Source organism: Canis aureus, chromosome 32 (genome assembly GCF_053574225.1).
Source record: "Canis aureus isolate CA01 chromosome 32, VMU_Caureus_v.1.0, whole genome shotgun sequence".
NCBI classification, from domain to species: domain Eukaryota; kingdom Metazoa; phylum Chordata; class Mammalia; order Carnivora; family Canidae; genus Canis; species Canis aureus.
Genome location: NC_135642.1, coordinates 35,281,841 through 35,305,115, shown reverse-complemented (window position 1 = coordinate 35,305,115; position 23,275 = coordinate 35,281,841). Strand labels below are relative to the sequence as shown.

The 23,275-nt window shown below is 48.2% G+C and overlaps 1 protein-coding gene and 1 long non-coding RNA gene across 7 annotated transcripts in view; both read left to right on the top strand.

Annotated features, from left to right (window-relative positions):
* MEGF11 (multiple EGF like domains 11) overlaps window positions 1–23,275 on the top strand; it is a 343,797-nt gene that overhangs the window by 52,025 nt on the left and 268,497 nt on the right. The window lies entirely within an intron of this gene.
* LOC144302885 (uncharacterized) lies at window positions 1,371–22,429 on the top strand. The gene is made up of 4 exons (XR_013369884.1): window positions 1,371–1,543; window positions 18,252–18,367; window positions 20,177–20,311; window positions 22,299–22,429. It is a non-coding gene; the product is annotated as an uncharacterized LOC144302885 (long non-coding RNA).

Here is a 23,275-nt window from a genome sequence, read left to right as displayed (position 1 = left end):
GCCAGGTGTGGATGCAGGGATCGTTTGTGGTTTTTTTTAAAAGATTTTATTTATTTATTTATTTCAGAGAGAGTGTGCATGTGCACAAGCACAGGGAGGCACAGAGGAAGAGAGAGAAACAGGCTCCCTGTGAAGCAGGGAGCCCAATATGGGGCTCTATTCCAGGATCCTGGGATCATCACCTGAGCCAAAGGCAGACATTTAACTGACTGAGGCACCCAGGCACCCCTGGAGCAGTTTTTTTTTTTTTTTAAGATTTTATTTATTTATTCATAAGAGACACACACAGAGAGAGAGGCAGAGACATTGGCAGAAGGAGAAGCAGGCTCCCTGCAGAGAGTCCGATGTGGGACTCCATCCCAGGACCCTGGGATCATGCCCTGGGCTGAAGGCAGACACTCAACCACTGAGCCACCCAGGCATCCCTGGATGCAGATTTTTAATCATAAAACATTTTAGGGTGTTAAAGACACCTTCTGGAAATACAGTGCTTGTGCAGGAGCGTTCACATATGTTGCAGGGTAGTGTGACTTCTTCTGTGGGACCTCCCACCTCTTGTCTGTCTGCCGCTTCCTCGCATCCTAGAAACAGCCCTGCACACCTGCCCTTTCCCTGTGGCCTCCTACCCTCTGCGGCTCTGAGAGCAGCTGTGGGCTGGGGTGCCCTCCTGACTTCCCAGCCCCATGTGCAGGCTGGAGGCAGAAGGGAGTAGGGGGGAATGGAATGGAGGGAGAGGGCTGTGTTACTGAGGCTAAGGCCTGGAGGAAGAAGCAGGAGATGGTTTGGTTGGCCTGGGCCTGGGGTGGGTGGGTGGGTGAGAAGCCTGGACCTTACTGGGGTTTCCCCGAGGTGTGGGGGCTTCTATTCCAGGCCTGTTGTTGGGCATCAGTGTGCTGCCCTTTCAGGGACGCTTCTGATCACGAGTGCCATGGAGGCCTTTTGGTCCTGACCACAGCCACCTTCCAGATGAGGGGTGTAAGCAGGGTCGGCCCAGCCAGCTGGCCTCGGGTTTGTGTCTAAACACTTCTGTTTGGCAGTGGGGAGGTTAAGTTGAGAGGTGCTTTGGATCTCAGCGGCAGTAATCCCTGGGGACCTGACCCTGCCTGGGACTCTGAGGAGGCACACTGGGGTCTTCGGGCTGCAAGGAGGCCTGCTCTTACCTTGCCTACCCCTGACTTCCCTGGAGAAAGGAGTCTCCCCCTCTTTGTGGTTTAACCACCATGCCAAAGGAAACTTCTCCCTGTGTCTAATCTCAGTGCTTCTTGTTGGGGTTCTAATCCTTTGTTTGCCTAAGGGGACCGGGATTGGACTCTGTGTCACAGCCCCTCTACTGGCTAATTTGAATTCAGTCCCTAGTGTTCTGGGGGTTCTGGAACTCGGGGAAGGGAGTGTAACTGATGTTAGAAAGTAAGACCCTTAAATTCCTAGAAAGAGGAACTACCCAGGAAGAGTACCACCATTTCTCTGGAAGAAATAATACCCGATTACCCCCTAGAGGATTTTACAAGGAGTAAAAAAAAAAAATGTAAGCAAGTAGGAATCGGTACGTACAATTCAGATATTCAAAGCAGTCTTTAGATTCGTGGTCTAAACTTTCATAAGAAAAATACTGTTTTAAGAAAAAGAAAAATACGTTTGATTCTGTTTTATTTTTTTGAAAAAGTAAAACTTGCTCTCTATAGAAAATTAGAACAACTACAAACATTTGGTTTGTAGAAAACCAAAACCAGCCATGCTTCCATGAATCAGGGCCTAGCTCAATGCCAAAACACATAAGGAGCATCAGTGAACACTTGACTGCATTGGTGAATGAAGCCAGAGAAAGCTTCTAGCAACATGTTGGTATATTCCCTTCTGGGCTTTTTTTCTTATGTATGTTTACATATTTATAGTTGAGATTATACTTTCTTTTTCAGGAAGGGATATAAACTATAATATGTCTCTTAGAGCCTCACTCATGGCAGGTACTTCTATTAACAATATTTATACTCTCAAACCCAGTGAGTAGAGAAGCGAATTTACATTCTGAAAATCATGATTTTCTTTTTCTTTCTTTCTTTCTTTTTCTTTTTCTTTTTTTTTTTTTTTTTTTTTTTTTGCCATTGACTGTATTTACCTGGAGAATAAGACTTTTGAAAAACTCAGTCTGCTAATCACAGCTCTCATGTTTCTTATATCCTAGCTGAAGAATGACTTCTGATCTGGTTTTATTTTTTGATTAGATATGATTGACAAGTAACGTTGCATTGGTTTTAGGCATGTAACATAATGATTGGGTATATGTATATATTGCAAAATGATAACTACAGTAAGTTTAGTTAGCATCCATCACCGCTCATAGTTACAGTTTTTTTTTTCTTGTGATGGATGCTTTGATGTTGTACTCTCTTAGCAACTTTTAAGTATATAATACAGTGTTGTTAACTTGCAGATACACAATACAGAACTGTTGACTATGTTTACCATACTGTACATTACAACTCCAGAACTTATTTATCTTATAACTGGAAATTTGTGCCTTTTGACCATTTCACTCATTTTCCCCACTTCTTCACCCCCTGTTTCTAGTAATTACAAACCTGTTTTCTGTATCTATGTATTCTTTTTTTTTTAAAAGAGATTCCACATAGATGAGATGTCATGCAGTGTTTAGTCTTTCTCTGTCTGACTTAGCATAATGCCCTCCAAGTCTATCCACATTGTAGCAAATGGCAGGATTTCCTTCTTTTTTATGGCTGAATAATACTGCATTATTTTGTGTGTGTGTGTGTGTGTGTGTGTGTGTGTGTGTATCTTCATCACACATCTTATCCATTCATCCATCTATGGGCATGTAGGTTGCTTCCATGTCTTGGCTGTCGTAGATGTATACTGTAATGCTGTAGGGCACATGGGAGTGCAAATATCTTTTTAAGTTAGAGTTTTCATGTCCTTTGGAAACAAAAGTGATGGAAGTGATGGAACTGCTGGGTCATATAGTAGTTCTCTTTTAAAATTTTTGAGGAATCTGGGGATCCCTGGGTGGCACAGCAGTTTAGTGCCTGCCTTCAGCCCAGGGCATGATCCTGGAGTCCCAGGATTGAGTCCCACATCAGGCTCCCTGCATGGAGCCTGCTTCTCCCTCTGCCTGTGTCTCTGCCTCTCGATCTCTCTCTCTCTCTCTCTCTCTCTCTCTCTCTGTGTATGTGTGTGTCTCTCCTGAATAAATAAATAAAATCTTAAAAAAAAAAAAACTTTTTTGAGGAACCTCCCTACCGTTTTCTGCAGTGGCTGCACCAGTTTCTATTCCTACTAACAGGGCTCCCTTTTCTCCACATCCTTGCCAACATTTGCTATTTCTGTCTTTTTGATACAAGCTGTTCTAACAGATATGAAGTGGTATCTCATTGTGGTTTTGATTTGCATTTCCCTCATGATTACTGATGTCAAGCACCTTTTCATGTATCTGTTGGCCATTTCTGTTTTCTTTGGAGAGATTGCACCTTATATAGATTTTGAGACCTGCATTTGCACTTGATTTTATAGCTTGAGAATTTCTGCATGTTATTTTTTTTAAGATTTTATTTGTTTATTCATGAGAGACACACACAGAGAGAAGCAGAGACATAGACAGAGGGAGAAGCAGGCTCCATGCAGGGAGCCTGACATGGGACTCGATCCTGGGACTCTAGGATCACCCCCTGAACCAAAGACAGACACTTAACCGCTGAGCCACCCACGTGTCCCTCCCCATGTTATTAGAAATTTCTAGACAATATATTTTTAATGGCTGCATAATAGACCAATTTGTAGATATACCATATATTTTTTTCTCCAAAATCCTACTGGTAGGTATTTAGACTGTTTCTGGTTTGGACTACAAATGTTATTATGTAATATTCTTATATTGTTGATTTGTCCTAACTCCAAAATTACCCACGTAAGTAGAGACTTGAGGGTCTGAGCTGGGCTGAGGTCTCAGGAACCAGGTCTAGGCATGGGAGCCTCTGAGACTCCCCTAGGGAGCAGCGTGCAGGCCCAGCTGATGGCCAGGCAGTACGCAAGGGGCTCTAAAACAGCAAGTCCAGACTGGATGGAGGGCAAACCAAAGGTCTGCAGCAGATAGTAAGAGTGGAGATTTGAGGGAGGTGACTGCTAGAAAAATACCTAGGGCAGTAGGACTGGGGGTGGGAGGATAGGAGGGATGGGGAAGAGGGTAGGGGATGGGAAAAATATTTTCAGCAATGACATCTACATGTTTTGGATTGTCCACTGCTCTTCGTAAGAAAAATTTTGCGTTCCATTCCAATATTTGTAGATTTGTTAATAAGATATATGCATGAACATCAACGTGTATCAATGTACACTAAGTATTTAAATAAAATTCTTTGTCTCCTTTTCGATAAAGTAATACAAATAGGAGATTTAATTTTTTCTCCTTGAATACCATGGATCTATTTATTCACCTCCCTTTGGAGAACACCTGCTATAGAGGGCTGGGAAGCTGAGCCGGGGTCCACAGAGAGGGTTGCTGGGGCTCAAAGCTACTAGGACATACACATGGACAGAAAAGGGCCCGTGAGTGGATTCAGAGTCACACCCAGTGGGTTACTCCTGAGATGGTTATTTACATTTTTACATGGGATTTGAAAAATCAATATTCATGGTGAGCTTCAGGCTTGCTGCTGACATTAAGATCACGTGGTGGGGGGAAGTGCTAACGTGGAAGCAAATAAACTGGGGAAAATCGAAGAGCCTTATGAAGGGTCAGAGAAATGGTAGATGAGGAAGCAAGTGAATGAGAATAAAAGAATATATATAGCAGTGGTTTTCAACCCCGGGGCCCCTTTAAGGAGTATTTCCAAAATTTCAAAAAGAATCCCCTTCCCCCCTCCCATTCAACATTTATCCTGATCGAGACCATTTTTCTTTGCTTTCATCTGAAATGCTGTCAGGTTCACATGGTAGATAGCTTCATGCTGGTCGGAAGCTCTTGACTTGTAGTTATGAATGTCTTTGATTAATTTAAAGTTGAAAAAACTATTTTAATTATTTCTTGGTAAATGTAACTCATTCTATGGGCAAGATTTCTTGAAACCTAGAGGCTTTGTCTCCCCTAGAGGGGGAATTAATGAAAGGCATCCTCATCAGAGGAGACATTGAACTCCTGCTCGGCTGATAGGATGTGGGTCTCTGAGCTACCCATTAGGACTCAGTCAAGGACCAAGGAATTTTGGAGACTTTACAGATGTAGTTGGAACCTAAAAACATAAGTGCTGTCAGAGACAATGGCCTGAAAGGCAGAGAAAATTTGCATTTAATGAACCTGGAGATGAGACTGCATATAGTATCCTGCTGAGAGGACACAAAACACTGAATGGTCAGATCAGACTTTCATGACTCAGGGACCTAACCCAGGATCAAGGTTTAGGAATAACGTCAAGAACACAGGAGGTACAGGTGAAGGAGAGAGGGGTCTGGGACCACTGAGGCAGCCTACCAAGTCCTTTTTCACGAACATGGGGCTCAGTCTCATGACCCTGAGGTCATTTAGACTCTGAGGCCTAAATCAAGTTGGACACTTAACCAACTGAGCCACCTAGCTGCCTAAAACACAAGTTAGTTTCTTTCTTTCTTTCTTTCTTTCTTTCTTTCTTTCTTTCTTTCTTTCTTTCTTTCTTTCTTTCTCTTTCTTTCTAGATTTTTATTTATTTATTCGTGAGAGATACACAGAGAGGTAGAGACATAGACAGAGGGAGAAGCAGGCTCCCTATGGGGACCCTGATGTGGTGCTTGATCCCAGGATCATGACCTGAGCCAAAGGCAGATGCTTAACCAACTGAGCCACCCAGGCAGCCCAGGGGGGAACCATATTAACAAAATGAAACTGCCTCAGTCTGGGACCATGAATAGCTGAGGAAGGATGGGTTATAACATATGTTAATATATTATCAGTGTACAAGGGTTGGACTTACGCTAAATATATCACTTTAACACTTCATGAAGACCCTTAGGTAGTTTTGGTTATGGCAAAAAGTCTGTTCTTTCACTCCAAAGCCATTATGATTCCATATGACACTAATCTAAAAATAGAAATGCATTTAAGGACTTATACTGATCTGGGGATTGTTTGGTTTGTGCTGGTGATCCAGGGAAGGTTGGAGTGTTTGAGGATGTCCTCACTATTGTCTTGGTGCTGACCCATGGAACAGCCGCTCTGGCAGCAGGGTAATTAATAGGCCCTGGGGGGTGGGTGAGTATTGTGGATGGGTTTCTACCCCCACGACTCTTCCCGAAGGCTCTCCTCATCACCACACCACAGTCTTGCTGATAGGGCAAGGTAACAAACTACTTTCACTTACCTGACTTTATTGGACTCTCACACCTCATTATTATTATCACTCCCATTTTAAAGACGAGAAGACTGAGGGTTTGGGAGGTTGAGGAACTTGCCTCACACATAGCTTTCTGGTGAAGAAGGTAGGGTTTGAAGCTGGCTGGCTCTGAGTTTTATTTTGTTGGTGTCTCAGGGCAGGTTCCCTAGAAGCAAAGCTGGAGACAGGGATAGGTGTGCACGTGATTCACTGAGAGCACAGGTTGGTGGAGGGAGTGAGAGGTGGTTTCATGTGGAGCCTAATTCAGTCTGATCCTGACGGGAGCTCTATAGAGTCTCCATCCTGAAGCAAGGGAGCTGGGCTTTTGTGCCAGGGTCCTAGTTAGTTGCTGGCACCAGTGATGGGGTGGGGGGGCTCCCGAGAATGTCCACTAAAGGCAGTTCCCATCACCCAAGCTGCAGGGGGATGGGCCTATTCAACAGTCAAAAGGACTCCAGGGGTCTGGGAAGGAAACATTTGTGAATTTAGTGGGGTCAGGAAGATGGTGGGCAGACCCAGGTGAGGTCCTCACGGGAGCACCTTAGGTGATGTGAACTTTGAGGAGACTAAGAGCAGCCCCTCCCATGTGCACCTGCCACTCTCAAGCATCCAAACCCCTTGAACTTCCAGGGTGTCCCCCAGCAGGGCTGGTGTGTGTGTCCATATGTGTGTGGACACGTGTGTGGTGACGGCACTGGTCTAGCCCAGCAGCACTGTTTTCTTTTTCAGATGAATGCTGATACTTGTCCACTGAAATGAAGGTGTATTTCCCAATGAACTAGCTCATTGAGTGGGGTGACAGGTCCACATGCCAGTTTGCAGAACAGAACAGGCGCGGCAGAGAAAGAGGTCATGGGGCATGTTTGCCTCTGGAAAGCTGGGTTACAGTTTAGTGAGGAGCTGGCTCGTCTTCCCGTCTTTCATTCTCTAGCTTTCTACTTCTTTCTAAAAGACCCAGAGCTCTCCCTCTATATTTCTGACTTGGCCGATGTCTTGTAAGGATCCCTGGATTGTATTATCTTTGGGGTCAGGAACCTCCTTTAGACTGGGGATACCTCCAAAAGGGAGGTGCAGACTGAGGATCCCTCTTTGGGTTGCTAGCTCTTTGAGGGCAAACACTGGGTCTTCCTGTCTGGCATAAAGCTTTCCTAGGGCAGTAGATGCATAGGGAGTTCCTGGGGGCGGGGGCTGTGTCTCCCCCATCAGACAGAGAGTTCCCTGGGGTCAGGGGCTGTGTTTTCCCCATCAGGGAACTCCCTGGGGGCAGGGTCCGTATCTACCCATCAGACTGACATCTCTGGAGGGCAAGGCTATCGCCTCTGTGAAATGGAACATGTTGTTGGTGATGGCGACTGATTTGTGCCACTGTCCTTCTATCAGGATGTTGAAAAGCCTGAGTGTTCATTTCCAAAGCCAACTCCTGTCTGGGTGAGGGAAGCTGTGAGCCATTTAATTGTTTCTGGAAGCACTATTCCTTAGCCTTTGGGTCTTTCTGTGGATCAAGAGGCAGAGGGGAAAACAAACAGAAGTTCCTTCTTTGAACACAGGGGGCTATGAATGGGCTCTAGCATTAGCTCCCAGGGACCTGGGTCCAGGGTGGGCGCCTGGGGTTCTGTGCCTGCAGAGATGCACTGGGGCAGCACCATGCTTTCCTGCTCAAAGGGGAGAGAGAGGGGATCCCTGGGTGGCTCATCGGTTTAGCGCCTGCCTTTGGCCCAGGGCATGATCCTGGAGACCAGGGATTGAGTCTCACATCAGGCTCCCTGCATGGAACCTGTTTCTCCTTCTGCCTGTGTCTCTGCCTCTCTCTCTCTCTCTGTATGTGTGTGTGTGTGTCTCTCAGGAATAAATAAATAAAATCTTTTTAAAAATTTACAAAAAAAAGGGAGAGAGATTAGGATCATGGTCACTTGGAGGAGTGGAATATGGCCTTCTGAAGAGGAGCACTGCTGCCCTAGCAGGGGTGTTGGGGGGCCCACTGAGAGAGCTAGAAATGTTCCCATGAGCCTGGTGGGTAGGTGAGGGATGTTACACTGAACTGAGTCTTTTTGGCTTAGCTCTTCCTCCCTGTCTAAACTCGTTGGTCTCCTGTGAGCTCAAGGCTCTGCTTTGAACTTCAAAAGCCTTTACACTCATTATTCGCTGAGCTCTGTGGGTAGGAGGCCTCCCCCCATTTTGCAGATGAGGAAACTGGGGATCAGGGAGATGGAATAACTTGTCGCGTGGTACATGCGCTAGAGAGTGACAGATCAGGGATGAGAACATAGGGCTGAACCGAAGCCCTTTCTCCATCACACCACGTCTAAATGCCACTTGGCCAAGTGAGCAACTACTACCAAATCATAGGCTCATTCGATATTTGCAATATGGAAAGGGGCAGAGGGTGGTACAGTGAAAAGGCCTGAGCTCAGAACAGGTCATCCACCAGCCAGTGATCGTAGGCTAGTCACTTGAGGTCACTGAAACACATCCCTGGCCATGTTGGTCTTCCTTGCTTTACGGGACCGCTGAGACGCTTCCCTGGTGTAATGTGGGGGTTCAGAGCCTTACAGGTGGAGGGCAAATCCTAGCTCTGGTACCTTCTAGCCATGTGATCTTGGGCAAATTGTGCAGCCTTCTCTTCCGTAGACTGGGACAGTTATGAAGCCCATATCCTAGGATTGCTATAAAGATTTTAGCATAATGCCTTTTTCCAGAGTAAACCCCTCAACATGTGTTGAGCTGCTGCTTAGTAGACTTCCTTGTTAAGAGTGTAACCCAGGCATTAAAAAAAAAAAAAAAGAGTGTAACCCAGGCATTAGTTGGAGTCTCCCAGACCCTTGTGATCTAGCTCTAGGGCTACTCCCATGCCCTTCTCAAAATTTCTGGGACCTGACAGTGGTATAGGGTTCATCTGGAGTGGGTTGCTGCCTCAGTCTGAAGCCATCTTGACATCAGAGCCTCTCCCCATCCCTCTACCCACCCATCACTCCTAGGCCTCATCCCATCTAGCCTTTCTCCATTCTAGAAGGAGTAAAGCAGATCATGATCTTCCTGTGGTACCCTCTCTGTGGCACCTGCTCCACGGCGTCCTCCCCATGGCACCCCTTGTGGTTGCCTGGCTTCAGTGGTCTCAGACCCTCAGAGTCCAGGTCCCACAAGCAGTGTATCAAAGGCTTTCCTCCCCGTAGAGACAGTTCCTCCTTAAGGAACTCTGGTGCCAGCTGTTAACGTAATGGATTTTTCCACTCAACTATGTGATGCAAAGCATCAATTGAAACCCCTGTGTAAGAGCTTAGAGTCAGGAGGGACCTCACAAGTCAGCTGAATCCTTTGTGTTTGGCCTTGACAGTGTGTCTATAATAAATAAAATGACCGTTTTGAAGAACAGACTTTCCTCCAGCCTGTGCTCAGACAGGAAATGTGGTGCCCACTGTAGGACAGGACAGCAAAACAGGCTTTGCTCTCTTGCGGGGGCTACAGTTAAAATATTGAAGCTGCTCTAGTCCTCCTCCTGAGGCAGCCCTTCCACTTTAGCCCTGACCTGATGTGGGGGGAGGAACTACAACTTCTCTCTCCCTGGAAGTCCAGCCAGACTGTCCTCATCCCCCTCCGCAGGTCCTCTCCGGGCTGCCGTGTTAACATCTCCCCTGTGACACCCCCAAGGTGGTAGGTTGGAATACAATTGCAGCAGGAGGGACAATAAATAAGCCAATTTATTTGATTTCACCTGCTTGGAGTTGGGGTCTTTCTTAAATGGAAACAGGCAAATTTATGCAAATCACATGTAAATCAGACCCTTCCTAGATTAATAGAAAGGAAATTGGAGTTCTGGGTAGTGCCCAGGGCCCATGTAGGGTGTATCGTGAATGTCAGTATGCCATGCAAGGTGGGGGAATGGAGTCACTCTGAGGATGGTGTGCGTGTCCTGAGATCCCGAGTTGGGTGGGAATTGTCCCTCTGGGGGTCTCAGGTGGGCAAAGATTTCTGACAGGTCACTGTCTGGCATTTTGAATGGTGCTATGTGCTCACTCTTTCCTTTACTCGTTGCCCATTCTACCTACCTGGGACCTTCCTTGGTTCAAGTGCATACATGTTGGAAGAAGGGCTCTGAAGCCTTCTCCCCACCCCCACCCCGGCCCTCCAGCTCCCTTTCCTGCTTTCTTCCTCAGTCACAAACGAATCCCCCGGAGGGACATTCTACATTATTCCTTGGGTCTGCCTTCTGGAACTATTTATTTATTTATTTATTTATTTATTTATTTATTTGTTTGTTTGTTTTATTTATTTGAGAGAGAGAGAGCATGCATGAGCGGGGGGAGGGGCAGAGTGAGAGAGCGAGAGAACCCACTCCCTGCTGAGCAGGGAGCCTGACTGTGGGGCTCCATCAGTCCCAGGACCCTGGGACTATGACCTGAGCTGAAGGCAGATACTTAACCAGCGGAGCCACCCAGGTGCCCTAGAACCCTTTAGAAAACCTCCACTTAGGGGATCCCTAGGTGGTGCAGCGGTTTGGCGCCTGCCTTTGGCCCAGGGCGCGATCCTGGAGACCCGGGCCGGGATCGAATCCCATGTTGGGCTCCCGGTGCATGGAGCCTGCTTCTCCCTCTGCCTGTGTCTCTGCCTCTGTCTCTCTCTCTCTCTCTCTCTCTCTCTCTCTGTGACTATCATAAATAAATAAAAGTTAAAAAAAAATCTTTAAAAAAAAGAAAAGAAAAGAAAACCTCCACTTAGTGTCTACCCTGAATCCCACCAGCTACAGAGTAATGTATACCTTCATGTTTGTATCCTACATGAAGACAGAGTATAATAAGGGTCCTTGATGATCGCTTCACATTGGAATCACCCAGAGAGCCTTATACATACTGAGATTCTGATTTGATTGCTCTGGGGACCCACATGGGCTTTGGGAACTTTAAAAGCTTTGTGGTGATTCCAGTGTGCAGCCTGGTGGAGATTTACTGGCCTAACAGTTCACCTGCAGAATGGACATTTTGTGACCCTGACTTTCCTAGTTACTCCTTGGAGCTATCAAGGGCCCCAGTCATTGAGCACCTACTAAGTGCCAGGTACCTTAGTTGCACTATCTCCTGCAACCCTCTCAAGGGGTCTTGCCAGGCAAGGTTCATCCTCCTCTTCCCCATGAGGAAGTAGGCTCCGGGAGGTGAAGTTTCTTTCCCAGAATCACTCAGGGTGGAAGCAGCAGAGGCAGGATCAGATCAGAGGTCTCCCCAACCAGAGGATCCCTGCTTGTGCTGTCCCCTCCCACGGTCCTCCTGGAAGTCGGCCCAGCAGAGCAGGGAGGTAAAAGGACCTCCGCACCATCTTTGTGCAGGAGCGTGGGGCTCCAGGCCCAGGTTGGGGTTTACCATTCACTAGCTTTGTGACCTTGGGCCACTCTGTGCCTTCCACGGGAATTGCAATGTGGAGCCCTGGGGTGGGTGTGAGGATTAAAAAAAAAAAAAAAAAAAAAAAAAACGAGAGAGAGACAGTGCTTTGTAAACCATGAAATGTGATGCCCACATTAATTATGTTTCTTGTACCTTCTCCTTCTCATTGCTGGGTGTACCACTGCCTGCCTCCTACTCAGCACCCTAAAGACACAGGTGTTTCGAAGAATATTGGGCTCACTTGGCCTTCCCTCTCTCCTGCCAGAGGATTCTCTGCTTTAGCCTCTCCGCTCCACGGAACACAAACGCCTGTCTCCCTGGGAAAGTCGGGTGGTGATTAGGTTAAATAATTTAAAGTAACTTTTAATTTTTAAATAATTCCAATTTGCATTTGTGCAATTGTATTTTGTGTCTCTCCCCACTCCTCCTCCACGACCGCCTTCCTTGGCTAGGCTAAGTCGTTTGCTAGTTCATTTATTTATTTATTTAAAAGTTTGGGGGTGTTTTTTTCCCCTGGATAACCAATTTGCTCCTAATGGCAGCGAGCCAGTTTGATTCAGAATAACCACAGATTGTAAGGCAAAGGCGGGAGGCAAAATCTGCTGACTTGGAAACGTCTGAAAGGCAACTTTGCCTAACCCCCTCCTTGGGAAAGGAGGGATAAAGAAAAGACACACAGGCAATGGTTAACCTTCGATTTTCTGCAAGGGGGTCCACACAGGGGCTGGGTGGAGGCTGGGAGAAGCCCAGTGCACAGAAATGCAGGTGGGGATGAGGGTGGGAGGTAGCAAAGGGGCAGGTCCATGCAGGAGGCTGCAAACTGGGCTCAAGGGGCACCCCTCCCATCATTGGAGCTGCACCATCTGGGGCCCCTCCCTCCCAGCCTCGGGCTTCCCATCTGTGGAGTGGGCCCACCAGTACATTCCTCAGGGCAGGAGGTTCTAGGAGCGCACATTTGTTTAGAAGGTCCAGGGGGCTCAGGCACACAGTGAATGCTCGCTTGGAGGATCCAGGACCTGTGAGCAAAGGTAATTAGGGTCTTTGTGGGTGGACACAAAGAACTGGTAACCTGGCAAGGTCTTTTCTTTCTTCCTTTTACTTAGATTGTTAAGTGCTCAGGGGATTTTATTTATTTCTATAGGAATTATTTCATGCTTATAGGAATGTTACAAAAATCGAGGTAGACATTTTACTACACATTCTGTCTCTTTCATTCTTAACAGGAAGTGATTTTGCCCCCATTTGGCAATGCCTGGAGACAGTGCTGTTGTCACACCTGGATGGGGGGGGATTGGTGATACTGGCACCCATAAGGTGGAGGCCAGGGATGCTGCTTAACATCTTAGGATGCACATAAACCACCCCATCCCCCGCCCCAACACAGAGTGATCCAGACCCAAATGTCTGCAGGGCCCAGGTTGAGAAACTTGGTGAGGTGTGTGTGTGTGTGTGTGTGTGTGTGTGTGTGTATCCAAACTGTTTAATTGCTGTAGACGCAATGCTCCTTTATCGCTAAATATCTCAAGGTGCATTTCCAAAAAGTAAGGGCATTCTCTTATATAACCACAGCTCAGTTATCAAAATATCATGGACCTGACATTGATCCAGAGACGCTTAGGTTTGATGCTGGCAGGAGTCCTCGGGGAGCATGCGGGACTCTGTAAAGGGCACTGGAATAGGACATGGAAGTGACAAAGCTTGGGCTCTGGTCTGTGGAGGTCAGGCCACACTACTCCAGACAATCTTTTGGGACTTCCCTCCCTGCAAAGGGGGGTTCTGCTGCCCACCTCCCAGGATTGGGGGGGAGGTGACACGAGAAATAGATGGGAGGGCAGGGCTTTGCAAAGGAGGACCCAAGACTGCTGTAACATTGCCATCTCCACCTGGAGCTCTTCCCCCCAAATCAGAGACTGGATGTGAGAGCAGCCCCCCTCCCAGCTGGTCCCTGGCTGTGAAATGCCAGCTCTGACCAGGCTTGGGGCTTCACAGAACTCCCACCCTCAGGGGTACATGGGGCTCGGCCACAACCCTGCAAAGGAGGTGGACGGGCCCAGTGAGCTGGCTTCCTTTGCTTGGAAGCAGGTGGCTCTGAGCTGGGAGTGCTGCTCTGTCTGTCCTGTCATGGAGAGGGCAGAGGGCAGGGAGAGGGAAGAAGGAGCTGCAGGGCCAGGCTGGCTGAAGACGGAGAAATGCCTGGCCACACATGTTCCTAGAGTCTGCTTTCTCTTGCGAACAAGAACATGCTTCATTTTTTTACTGAGAAGTCCTTTGTCACCTCCCTGTTGGAATCATCCCAAAACAATATGTTTTAGAATTTGGAATTGGAAAGAAGAAACAAACATTTATTAACTGCTTTCCATGTACTGTCACTTTCATATAGTCACCTCTTTTCATTCGGCCGTGTATCTTGTGAGATAGCTAGTAATTAATGCATTTGTTAGGAAAGGAAACTGGGTCAGGCACCTGGGTGGCTCAGCCCGCTAAGCGTCCGACTCTTGTTTTCAGCTCGGGTCATGATCTCAGAGTTGTGAGATCGAGCCCCATGTGGGCTCTGTGCTGGGCATGGAGCCTACTTGGGATTCTCTCTCTCCCTCTCCCTCTGCCCCTTACCCCTCCCTGCTCTAAAAAAAAAAAGAGAGAGAGAGAGAAGAAAAGAAAAGAAGAAACTGGGCTCAGAGAGGTTGAATAACTCACTGAAGGTCACACAGCTGCTAAATGGCAAAACTGGGATTAACATGTTGATGGGATTTACTTCAAAGCCGCTGTTGCCTCTGGTTTAAACCCTGGCTCAGCCATCACTAGCTCCGTGACCTTGGGTAAGTCTCTTAACTTATCTGAGCCCCAGTTTCCTCATTAGGAGAAGGATGATCACATCTGTCCTCACTGCCAAACAGGACACAGGGAAAGTGCTTTATAAACTGTCCATCAGTTAGCGTTTTGTTACAGCCTGTGGGGAATTCACCTTTGGGCTTCATTCCTTGGGCACCGTGATGTGAATGAGTGAAGGCTCAGCCAGGGAATTGGCTTAGCTGGGTGAGGACCACTCAGTGACAGGCAGGGTCCGCTAGTGACGGAGACTGAGAGGATGCCCATCACCAGATACATGTCAGGTGGTTCATGCTTTTCTCAAGGATGGACTCCCAGTATATATGTATATCTACCTGGCCTACTCCTAATCCCCCATCCTCCTTTCTGGAAGCCACCTTTGGTGACTTCTGTGCTTTCAGAGAATGATGCCAGCTTCTTCCCTGCAGAGGTAGAGGAGGGATGCCTATAGCATCACCACCCGTTGGGGCTTAAGACAGAAGCCGTTACAGGCTGCCCAGGTGTGGGCTGCTCCTCCTCCACAGGCTCGGGGAGACCTCATAACTCACCGTGAATCCCTCTGTGCCTCCTGGAGGGTCTGTGCAGTCCTGGGGCTCCTGTGCACCTCACTCTCTTCCACGTCCCCTTCTGGCTGGGCAGAAATGAACTTGTGAGGAAGGGTCCAGAGGGCTGCCTCCCCTGCCCCAGGAGCTGCTGAGGGGGTCCTGGCATCCAGATAGGATTTGGGCAGGAAATGACCAGGCATGCTGATGGGAAGGGGATAGTTCTGTGGCAGCAAGGAAAGGAGTGGGGGCTGCTTGGGGGCTGTTTGGGGTTTGTCTAGGCCTCGGGATTTCTGATGCCTGGCTGGCCAACCCTTTGAGCCCTGCCTCTTTGATTCCTAGGGCTCTCTGGAGGGCCCTGTTGCCTGGCTCTGCTTCCAGTGAGCTGGTCTGCTGGTGCCTGGCTCCCGACAGGCCTCTGACCTGCTGCCCCGACCTTTGCTTCCTGGGAGGCACCCATTTCTCTTCTGGCCTCTCTGCTGCCAGACTCCTCCCTACCAGCACCTTCTCTTTGGGTCTCCTGAGTCTGTGCTGGGCCACCCCTGGCTGGCAGTGAGTCCCAAGGCTTGGCTGGCTTGCCTGAGGGGACTTCTGTTTGGGTCCAGATCGTCCTCTGAAACTTATCTTCCCACTCTCCTCGGTGCTGCTGGAGTTTGGGACAGATGCCCAGAAAGGAAATAATTACATCCAAACACAGTGGTGTTGAAATTGTGGAAAGAAAAAAAGCCTACAAAAGCCAATTTGCTGTTTACTTTATGCAAAGTGTGCTTTGAAAGGAAGGTTAAGGATCAGGTTGGACGTGAGGGAGACCATTCAGATTAACCTGCATTCCTAGTGCATCTTCTCTGCAGAGAAGGGGCAGGGGACAGTGCGGTACGAGAGGCTGGTAAATGAGCCGCTGCCCCCAAATCTGCAAATGTCTTTGCCTAGCAATGGCCAAGGGCCTTTGGGAAGGTTCATCAAACACTCTCACAACAAAGGAGTATTTATGGAGCAATCCCATGTGTTCAGAGACGTGGTGCCTCCTCCCGGAGCTCACAGTGCAGTGAGAGAGGCAAGTGTGAATCACGCTGATAAACTGGTGTTCCGTGCTTGGAAGGCAAGGAGGAGGGTTCTAGGAAGGTATAGAGTCTGGGCTGGGGTGGTCTCTTGGGGAGAGGACACCGGAGCTGGGACTGGAGAATGTGTGGGAGGAGTTTACCAGGCAAGAGGGATGGGAAGGAAGTGGGGCAGGTGAGCGCTGTAGATGGAGATCCAGAGTGGGTGGAAAGGTTGTGTTTCGGGAGAAGTAAAAGGAAGTGTGGCAGGGTGGAGAGAGGACAGGGTGCAAGAGGGGTTGGAGGAAGCAGGTGGGAGGCAGAGGTGGGATGGGCGAGCAAAAGATGAGTGGAGTCAGCACGGATTCCCAAGCAGGTGGGGGTGGGAGGGCGGTGGGCCTGAGGTGGGAGGGGTGGAGGACCTGGAGGGACTGGGTTCCATGGGTTCCAGGGTTGGGAGTGTGGCTGGCTAGCAAGCTGTTCTTCTCAGCTTGAAATGCAAATGGGGCATCTTCAGTGCCGTAGGGGTGGGGGAGGAAGGACACAGACCCTTTCCTGTTTGGTTCAGCTTTGTCGAGGTATACCTGAGACACTAGAAGCTACACATATTTGACGGGTACAATTTGATGAGTGTTGACACGTGGATATGGCTGGGAAACCCATCACCATCCTCAAGATAGTGAATATATATCCATTATCCCCTAAAGTTTCTTTTGTAATCCACCCATCCCCCCCAGCCCCATGTCCAGGCAATGACTTAATGCCTTTTGTCATTATGGATTAGTATGCATGTTCCAGAAGCTTATATAAATGGAAGCATACATTATGATAATATACTCTTGTTTGTCTTCTTTCAGGCAGTACAATTATTTTGAATCTATCCATACTGGACATGTTGTCTTTTACCTGGACTTTTGCTGCTTATTTTTTATCTTGGGTAAATCTCATAAGCCATAGCTGGTCTGTGGACCAGCAGCCTCTGTCTCACCGGGGAGCAAGTGAGTGCTGCTGAACCTCAGGTCGCATGGCAGCCCTAGGGCTCTGAAACTGCATTTTAACCAGATTCTCAGGACTTTGGTCGGCACATTAGTGTTTGAGGAGCACTGTCTTTAGCTCTCTGGACCTCAGCCTCTTTCTTTCCTTGCTTGTGGACTGCAGGTGCAGGGAGTTGAGTTACACAGTAGCTCATGGTCAACATCAGCCTTTGTGTGGCCTGTCGTTTCTTTTTTTTTTTTTTTTTTTTTTAGATTTTTATTTATTTATTCATGATAGTCACACAGAGAGAGACAGAGAGGCAGAGACACAGGTAGAGGGAGAAGCAGGCTCCATGCAGGGAGCCTGACGTGGGATTCGATCCCGGGTCTCCAGGATCACGCCCCGGGCCAAAGGCAGGCGCCAAACCGCTGCGCCACCCAGGGATCCCCTGGCCTTTCGTTTCATTCCATGGCATCCGCTGTGCACCTTCTGCATCCTCCATCCTCACCTTCGTCACCCTCCCCCCAGAGCCACCCCCTCTAATGTGTTCGGAATATGTTCTAAAATATGCACGCACCATCGTAAAATAGGCCGTGTCATTCTCTGCGAGCGCGTGTTTTAAATTCACACGCAGTTAGTTGTGCTACACACCTTCCATCCCCAGCGTTTCTCACTCAACACCATGGTTTGGGACACACCCAGTGGCAGTAGGAAGAGTCCGTGCTGGGTTTCTTACTGCTGCCAGCTTCTCTCTAGACTGTTCTCACCCGTTCTCCCAGGGGAGGGCGAGGGACAGCATAGGACGCGTCCGGGTCCCCTCTGCTACCCATAGGCTTCGTCCTCACAGGCTGAACCTGAGCCTCTATCTTTGGAAAGAAAGCATCTTTGGCCAAATGACCCGCGTTGCCTGCAGCTCTGACTCCAGCCACTTATTTTGCCAGGGGAAAGACCTCAGCAGGTTGCAGGTCCCCAAACTGTCAGCAGAAGATCTAAATAGTTATGTTTTGCTTTGAATTAAGTTTCCGGCTGACACCGTGCATGGTCTGAGATCCTTTGATAGCCAGAGTCCCTGAGACCTTCTCTTTTCCCCGGAGCGCGTGAAGAGCCTTAACTTCTGATTTTTTTTTTTCCTTGTGAATAATACACCAGCTGCTCCAGGGAGCTGAGTGTTGCACCAGTTTGCAGCACTGTTTAAAATCCCGATTCTGCAAACTCCTCAGAATGAAGAGACAGTTCCTACTCCTGTGTAATCATTTATAGATCAGGTAATGATTTCCCTCTTGGCTTAATGACAGTTCTATTCTCGGGAGAGCTGGTCAGCTTGTCAAATTTTGCTGATGTTTCCTGGTAGATCAAGCACGGTGGCTCTATCTGCCATTCCTTCTCACCCTTGGTATCTACGGTGGGTGAGAGAAGTCACTCCTTTTTAAAGAATCTCAGGGCCCGTGAGAGTGGGCTGGAGGGAGGGCAGCATGAGGCATGGAAGACCCGATTTGCCTTTGTCTGAGGGCATTAGGAGGCTTGCCTGCTTCTGTCCTACATGCTGGTTGTCTTGAGAGGGGCTGCCTTGCAGAAGAGGAGGCTGGGAGTATGGGAGGGGGTTCCACTGTGGGTGAGGGGGCCATGCATTGACTTTTTGCTGGAATCCAGCAACTATGAAGTGAGACTCTACCAGGATCTGTGCTGATTTCCTGGGGCCCAGGCTATGGTAGGCTTGGCTGGTTGCCCCAGAGGTCGATCCTCTAGGAAAACACTGATGGGACTCCATCTCATCTGGGGGCAAATTGGTCTTTTGGGGGAACCCAAAAGATGTGAGAGGTCAGTTCCTCTGGGCCGCTGCTAAAGTGAGCTCTGTACTCAGTTACCCGGGGCTGATGAGCAGCAAGCAGACACAGTGCCCCTCTGACAGCATCTAAACAAAAATTTGGCTAAGAGGGGCACCTGGGTGACTCAGTCGGATGAAACGTCCGACTCTTGATTGCAGCTCAGGTCTTGATCTCAGGGACTTGATCCCAGGGCCGTGAGTTCAAGCCCTGCGTTGGGCTCCACTCTGGGTGTGGCGCCTGCTTAAAAAACAAAGCAAAACAAAAACAAAAAACTTAAATCAAGAGAAATCCATCTATGCCAGGGGTTGCTGAGGGCGGTCTGTGGACCTGTGCTAGACCAAGTTTTCGCAGATGAGATTAGGAAAATGAAAACAATGTAGTGAGCTCTCCATGAAGCTAAATCTACTATACTTTAAGATCGTCATCCTACATCTCTAGGGTTCATGAAATTGGGATGATAGTAGAAGATAAAAGATGACTGCAAAGTCCTTATGGGGCTAAAAGTTGTCAAATCTCTGCCATGTCCTTGTGTGTGTGTGCGCGTGCATGTGTGCAAGCAGCTGTGCATAAATTTAACTTGTCTGTGAACTTGCAAAGTCTGAGCACCACACTCAACTCCGGAATCAGACCTACTGTGTTTTGATTCTTAGCTTCTCCCCTAAGTGAATATCTTAATACATTGTATCCAATTTGAGCCTAAGTAATGCTACTTTGTTTCTAATAATAACCATGTTTGTTATAAGATCAAAATCTTACCCTTAGAAAAGGAGCACACTCCACAAATTAGGTTAATTTAGCGGTCATTAACATTTTAATGAACATATTGTGTCAAAACTTGCATAAGTAAACATGTGAATGAGCAGCAGCCTGAGATGCTGATGAGTGGTCAGCTTGAGAGTGATTGCGATTCACAGGGCCCTTCTTCAGCTGTGGCTGTGGGGTCACGATGGCCAGACCCCATGGGACAGGGGCTGGGACCCGGGAGCCTCCCAGATGCCCCCTTCCTCTTTTGTATTTAAATGGAGAGTCTGTGTGAGATTGTAATTAAATTGTGGTCGTAGAGGAAGACAACTTAACTAGAGCCCCCTCATGCTACACGCTCCAGAATTTAATTTTCCAAATAAACTGAGTGTGGCTTTGATGCCCAGGGAGGATCAATAGAATGGAAATTGCTTGCAGTTTCCCCTAAAGTGTTACAATGGATTACTGCTCTCACATTTCCCCTCCATGTTCCTTTTTTCCTGCCAGAGAGAGCCTGGTATTCATTCTAGGCACACACTATTTGAGGAAATAGAAAATAAAAAAATCATAAATGAATAAAAAAAAAGGGAACCGTGAGCCATGCTGAGGAGGAAGATGAGACCATGTTCTCCTGCCTGTGGGGTGAGTGAGGGCTTCTGGGTCCCTGTGAAGGAGAAAAGCAGCCCCATCCCACTCTGGGAGGCCAAGGGAGGGGCTCAAAGCAGTTGGGGGGGGGGTGTGTTCAGGTGCTCTGGGAAGGGACATGGAGAGTCTGCTTCCCATCAGGTCACCTTCCCAGGGAGGCCACACGGGAAGGTGAGCCAAATGTCAGGTTCCAACTGAGGGTGCTGCTGCCCGGAACCTCACTGCCTGCTGATCCCTTCTGGAAGCTTAGAGAATCTTCTAGCTCATTTATATCCTGTCAGAATAGGTCAGGGGAGGGTCCTCGTTCACGCTGACTTGCTTGTTCCCTTTGGGGCCCAGTTTGTGGAAGACGCCTGCCCCACAGACTATCTGGGGTTTTAATCTGAAATTTTCAGCTGTGGGGCTAGTTTCTCAGGATCAAGTGTCATGTCTGTTTTTGCTCCTTTGGGGAGTCCTTTGAGGAGATACCAATGAGCTTGGATAGTTGGCAGGAAGAGGGGACTCTCAGGAGTGAGGTTCTTGGGTCATAGGCCCCACCAGGTAGGCTTTGGAAACTTTTTCCTGGTCTGGTGATGGCAGGCAGGCCGCAGCTGGGAGAGTAGAGGGCTGCGATGCCGCCGGGGGGAACGTTATTGGACATGTTTGTAAGACAGTGTTGGACACTCTGCACTGGGGGGCCGGAGTTGGGGACAGAAATGAACAAAATGCAATTCTTACCCTCTCGGAGTTTATGATTAGACAAATACCCTCATGGCTTTAATGCTTGGCAGGGTAACCAGACCTCAGGAATCTGAAACCAGATTGAGTACAATCTCCTTATTTTACATTTGGGGAAACCGAGGCAGGGAGCTGGTTTTTTACCTGTCGCCTACCCTGTTCTGCATTCTAACATGCTGTTTCTCTTGGCTGGAACAGGTGCAGGGATATGGTAAGAGAGCAGGTCAGGATGGAGGAGCCTGTTTGCTGTGGGCTCCTCTCCTCCCCTCCTCTGCCGTGTGGCAGAGGATCCAGATCACCAACCCCCTACGGCGGGTGCTGGCAATGTCTCCTGGGGCTGACAGATTGACCATGTTTTGAGATACGTGGAGAGCGAAAGTTCTAGAAAATTAATTAGTGGCAGCAGACACTGGCTACCCAAAGGCTGTAGAAATTTATGGGGTTTTTGTTTCCTTTTTGCCGTGGAGTAAGTTATCAGCATATGTGTTGATTGATTTCTTGCTGAATTCCTGTCTTCAACACACACACACACACACACACACACACACACACACACACCCCATTCTCACAGTTTGGAGTTCCTTGAAGCATTTTAATGAACTCCCTTCCCAAATCACTCTTACTTCTTCGTGTTGAATTCTTCACCCCCTCCCCAAACCTCCCATCTCTCTCTCCTGGTTCTGACTCTCAGACCTCCAAGGGGTCAGTGCTTGTGGAGGGTGGGGACCGGGCTGAGGCTGGCAGAGAGCCTAGGGCTGAACAAATGAAGGAGGTGCTGGCTCTCAGGGTCAGTGAGGCGCTGAGAGCCAGCGCCTCCTTAAATTTTTATGCCTTTAGTGCTTTGCTTTCCTGACTGTTGTCCACTCCTTCACATCTGAGGAAGAAGCAAAAGCAGCATCTGAGCATGGGTGGTAATCTAAATAGACCAGGGTGGACCCCACCCCAAAGAGATGTTAAGATTAAGATGTTAAGATGCACAGATTTTCATTTGGAGGCCCCTGTGTCCTCCATGGACGAGGAGGGGCTGGGAGTTGCTCTGGGCATCCTTCTCTGGCCTGAGGCACATCCTGTCCTCAGAGAAAAGCCCTTAAAAAGGCCATTGAGAGGACAGACAGGGTGTCCCGTGTTGCTTTTTGGAGCTCACCGTATTTATGGGGCATCAGTGGAGGTGAAATTGAAAAAAAAAAAAAAAAAGCCAAAACACAGCTGTTACTAATTTAAAATGTGACATTCCCTTCATCTCCCCCACCCTGGAACCCGAGGACAGGAATTATTGACTATGTGACACAGGAGCGGAGAGATTACCGTTGCATATTAAGTGAAGAGAAGAGTGATGCCTGAATACTTGATGTAAGAGGGGATAGTCACCATGAAATTAAAGACAAAAAAATGCAGTGGAAAATAATTATTGTCTATATATTATAGGCTTGACATATGGTAAGTTTTCTACTTTTAAAAGCCTCTTGTAATTTCTGGATAAGACGTTCAGCTGTCTGGTTCCCACTACCCCACCTCCACCCCTGTCAGGCTTCCGTGCTGTCAGAGAAGGTCTTTTCATGGCTTTTAACCCCTTGTGAGGATTTCCCCAGCCCCATATATGAATAATTTCTGGGAAGATGAGGACCCTAAGTGATCCGTGGGGTTTGCTGAGCTCCTTTGAGTTACATCAGTAGAAATCTCCTGAATCTTGAAATGTTCTCTGGTTCTTTCTCCTCTAGCCCTCCCCTTGCAAGCTGTGGCATCCTTGAACAGTGAATTAGTGAGGGACAGGTCTTATGGGGTGGAGAGAGGTGGCTGGCTAAGGGATAGTCAGTGATCATCATTGTCATTGTTTGAAGCTTAATATCTGTAGCCTTGCTCAGGTGCCAGATGATTGTTAGCTTGACTGGGTCCTCAGATTCTCGTGGGTGACTGAAGTGTCCAGGGCCAGGCAGACAGGAAGCCCTACCCAATGGTCCCTTGTGGTGAATCCCCATTCAGAACCAGCCAGGCCCCTCCCCGGAGCAGAGGGCCAGAGAAAGCGGGCTGATTCTGTAGCAGGAAGAAATTAGGGACACTTGGAGGTGGCACTTTGTAGAAACGAAGGTTAGCGCCTAGATCCGAGCTGTCTCAGGTGATGGAAATGTTCTGGAGCGGCACTGTGCTCTACGGTGGCCACTAGCCATGTGTGGCCTTTGAGCTTTTGAAATGTGGCTAGTGTGACAGAGGATCTGAGTTCTAAATTTTATTTGATTTTCATTGACT